Raw genomic sequence first — 4,405 nt, 5'->3', positions numbered from 1 at the left:
TATGGCGGCGAAGTGCAGTACAACAACGCTGCAGGTGATTGACACGCATCATGTGACTTAATGAATAATTCATAAGTTTGCTTATCAAATATTCAGTAGAGGCGTGGTAAATGGACCGATGCACTTGATGATTTGGGTGTAAAATCAAGCAGAAGCACAAAACTGGGAATAATGATAAGGGGGGAAGTCGAGGGGAGTGGGTATTATTTGTTCCCATGCTCACCATGCAGTCGTCCCTCTTTTTACCAAATATTCGTTCTATCAAATTTACTAAACCCACAGGCTTCCTTTAAAAAATTGACAATCTAAACAAGTGGAGATAGTGATTTATGACAAAATCGACTCATCTAGCTTGAGCTATATAAACACAAAATACCAGTTGATCGTCCCCTCGCTCATCCTTTTTTAGGCCGCATCCTTGTTTTACTGTTTTCATTTTTTTATTTCACTTTTTTTTCCAAAAAACAAAAATGTATGTGTATTTCTTATTAAACTTACTTATCTTCCAAGAACGTATCAATATAAACCACAAGGGAAACTGACTGGGTAAATTTTTAACTGATTTTGGGGGTTGAACAAAGAATTGACTAGAGCGGGATTTGAACCAACAACCTCCGTATTAACGTGCCGGCGCTCTACCAACTTAGCTATAGCCCTACATTGGCGGTGTCCCTATTTTGTCAATATCCGAGTTCGGGTTGAATGGCTTCTGGCTGGCAACCTGAACAAAGATATTGACAAAAAAAAGGGAGACTACCCGATGTGGGCTAGATAGCTCAGTTGTCAGAGCGCTGCACTCCGGAGTCGTTGGTTCGAATCACACCCCCTTCAGTTATTTGCTGAACCCCAATTGTAACTAATAATGGTGACCTGTTTTAATTAAAATGCTCCCTTTTAAAATGGCCCCCTTTTAAAAGAAATAAAAGGTGAACATTTTGAAGGCCCTCATGCTCCTCTTTTTTTGTGAAAACCCCGGATGATCAACGTGTATTTTGTTTTTATTTTGTCTTGTGGAAGCTAATTTGCATCATCAATGTAGACTGGTGACGCGATGATTGGACAATTTGTGCCATCAGCAACAAGAGCCGCGGCATCGCGCATTAAAAATCTACATGCAGGCAGCATGGTGATCAAGAATCAGCAGTCTATAGAAAGTATTGTTTCACTTCCAGAATTCACTTCAAGAATGATGATCTTGGGACCGTATTAATTGGACGTACCCGATCTATCAAAATGGTACTGCATGTAGGCGAGTGTCGGCATGTCACGAACGCACGATCCCGGTGGCAAATGGACGTTCAAACTCGTTCAAGTAACTTTTATACTGTTTTTCTTTTTGTCTGAGTCGGTGTTACCTATTAGATAGTGGCTCACTTCGTTCAAAATGTCTTCTTCCACGAATGGACACCAGACTTTCCAATTCAACCATCCCCTCTTCACATTTGCGCACCCCTTCTTTAAAAATGTCCGCATACTTATCATGAATTATTCATGTTTGCTGTTACAATTTCAATAGCTTTATAATGCCAGGGGCTACTTGCGCATTTTTCTGTCGTACAAAAGAATTGGGCGTGCATCTATCGGCTTGATTTATTGTTGATTAGAGCGCCCGCTCCATAGATCCATCGTGCCATCAGCTTGGAGAGTGTTTGCAGCGACATGATCGAGGCCTTGACGTTTTGCTTCTGTTGCGTTGGTATTGCGTGATCTGAAACGCGACCGCGGTAGCTCTAAGGCCCACGGTGTTGAACAATCTGGGACATTTTCTTTAAAAACACAACTAATTTATTAAATTAGTTAAAGCCATTACACTTTCGGAACAGAAAAAAAAAAGTTCACAGATTTACAAATAACTTACAGGGTTTAAGGTAATGGTAAAAGACTTCTCTTGAAATATTATTCCATGAAATGCTTTACTTTTTGAGAAAACATTATAACAATTATCAATTCTCGACATCGAGAACTACGGATTTATAGTAAACACATGTCATGACACGGCGAAACGTGCGGAAACAAGGATGGGTTTTCCCGTTATTTTCTCCCGACTCTGATGACCGATTGAGCCTAAATTTTCACAGGTTTGTTATTATTTAAGTTGTGATACACGAAGTGTGGGCCTTGGACAACACTGTTTACCGAAAGTGTCCACTGGCTTTAATTGTTTGTTTGTTTATTTGTTTATTAACTTATTTATTTTTTTATTTTTTATTTTATTTTATTTTATTTTTTTTTTTTTTTGGGGGGGACGGAAGGAATCTTTAAAAGATCCCCCATTGTGCTCTCAATAAGCCTTGCTTACTGCTGCTCTTTATGACTGCAATGGAGATGGGATCCGAAGACCATTTACCAAGACACAAACTTGTAATAGATGTGACGATAGGCTATTGTCCCTGCATTCTCTGTTTTAATTGATCAATTTGAAAACAATCACAATCAGAAACAGGCGCGGCGTATAACTGTGGCGGGGTCGAGCCACGACGCAAAAGATAGCATTCTGGCCAAGTTGGCAATTAAGTGATACTGACAAAAAAAACAACAACAATTAAACAATAGCAATTGTAAATCGTTTTTGTAAAGTCTTCAAAAATAAAGGGGACAAAATAAAAAAAAAATTACAAAGCTGTCATCGTAACATTGTGCAATTAGATCAAAGTTTGTTCCAATTATATGTTTTTTTGTTCTTCTTTTTTCCCGTTACATTGCAGAAACTTTGTGTAGGATTTAAAACTTTGCATGATGGAAGTATATTATTAAGGTGGGCATTCTCCATGCACGCTTAGGGAGAATTGCACAATTTAAACATGGCAACTCGAAGTAACTTTAGAGGAGTAGGATTCGAAACTTTGCATGGTGGAAATACAATATGGAAAGGTTTGCGGTGTAATGACTATCTCTAATGAGCCTGGGGGGTTCTGAAAAGAACTGTTGGTTTCAACTCGAAGTTTCGATCAGTATGCTCTGATCGTCATCGAAACGTCGAGTTTAATCCAACGGTTCTTTTCAGAACCACCCCAACTCATTAGAGATCGTCATAACATGGTGTTACCGCAAACCTTTCCATAACTTTTTAAAGAAAAAAAAACATTAACTTTATTGTTCATTCGCTTGTCAACTACAACAGTTGCCTTATCGTGTTTTCTTCATCTGTCTTTAGCTTTTTTAGGGGCCACTTTCTGATTCATGGCCCCCTGGGCTGGATGTTTCTTATAATTATTGTGTAATTTATTGTCCTACATTGGAATTTGGCAACGGGGCAGGGACGTAGTTGAAGTCATGGTGTGCAAGTAGTTTGCCGAAATCGTGAAGTAAACGTTTTAGACTAATTATTCACATTATGCAAATTATTAGTAAAGTCAAGTTACACTAAAGATTTGCATAAAATGAATAATTATTTTAAAACGTTTGTTGTACGCCCGATTTCATATTTTGGCACAATGACACCAACTATATATCACCGTACAACAATATAAAAGCTAATATTTTTTGGACACGTGTTTTTGATATTTTGTTAACAGTAAAACCGCAATGTTTAAAAACAAAAACATTCTGTTTAAAACTCTTATATATTTGAGATGAAGTAAACAATGTATTCTTTTTTTTATTAAATATTATGGTTCCCAAAACTGTTATTTTTAATAGAAATACTAAATTTCCGTTCTTTCGGCGTAAAATGCAGTTTTTAGTCCATTATATTTGATTTTTTTCAAAATGGACATCACTTCATACGGATTTTATCCACGAATTAACGATAATAAACATTTGCCATCATTGTTTTTTGTCATCTGTTCAGTTTTTAACTGCTAGGGTTACTCTTTGTAGCTGGTTTATTCCATAGTGGGGTTTCAATGTATAAGAGGGTTCCCCAACACCCTGTGCATTTATCTCTGCAATTGTTATCAATATTGTAATCTATGTAATGCCACATTATTCAGCTTCGTGCTGTCAGTTGTTGTTTTAATAAAAATGAATGAATTAAATGAATGAATGATAGTCCTCACCAAATGCTTACTTTACCTATAAAATACATATTAAGTGCATGCACGGTACTTGCTATAACATATACAACAACAATTAAAAACAGTACAAAAATACATTTTGTAAAATTCTTTTTTTACACACTAAACAGGTTTACTTCACAGAGAAAACCAAAGTTTCAGAGACTTGACATTTACAAACAGTAAAATAACAATATTTACGCTAAACAAATATACTTTTGATCACAACTTGAGCAAATTGCATTTTTCAATAATAGTTTATGATTTATTTGTATAATTTTGCACGCACCTCTGCGTAATCTATTAAACAGCACAATTTGACCAATTGGCATAACTATAGGCCGACCCGACACATCCCCCATACAACAAGCAAAATTATTGCATGAAATCAATAGTTCGGTTGTAAGTTA

The sequence above is a fragment of the Asterias amurensis genome, chromosome 19 (genome assembly GCF_032118995.1).
Source record: "Asterias amurensis chromosome 19, ASM3211899v1".
NCBI classification, from domain to species: domain Eukaryota; kingdom Metazoa; phylum Echinodermata; class Asteroidea; order Forcipulatida; family Asteriidae; genus Asterias; species Asterias amurensis.
This window is presented reverse-complemented; position numbering follows the sequence as displayed.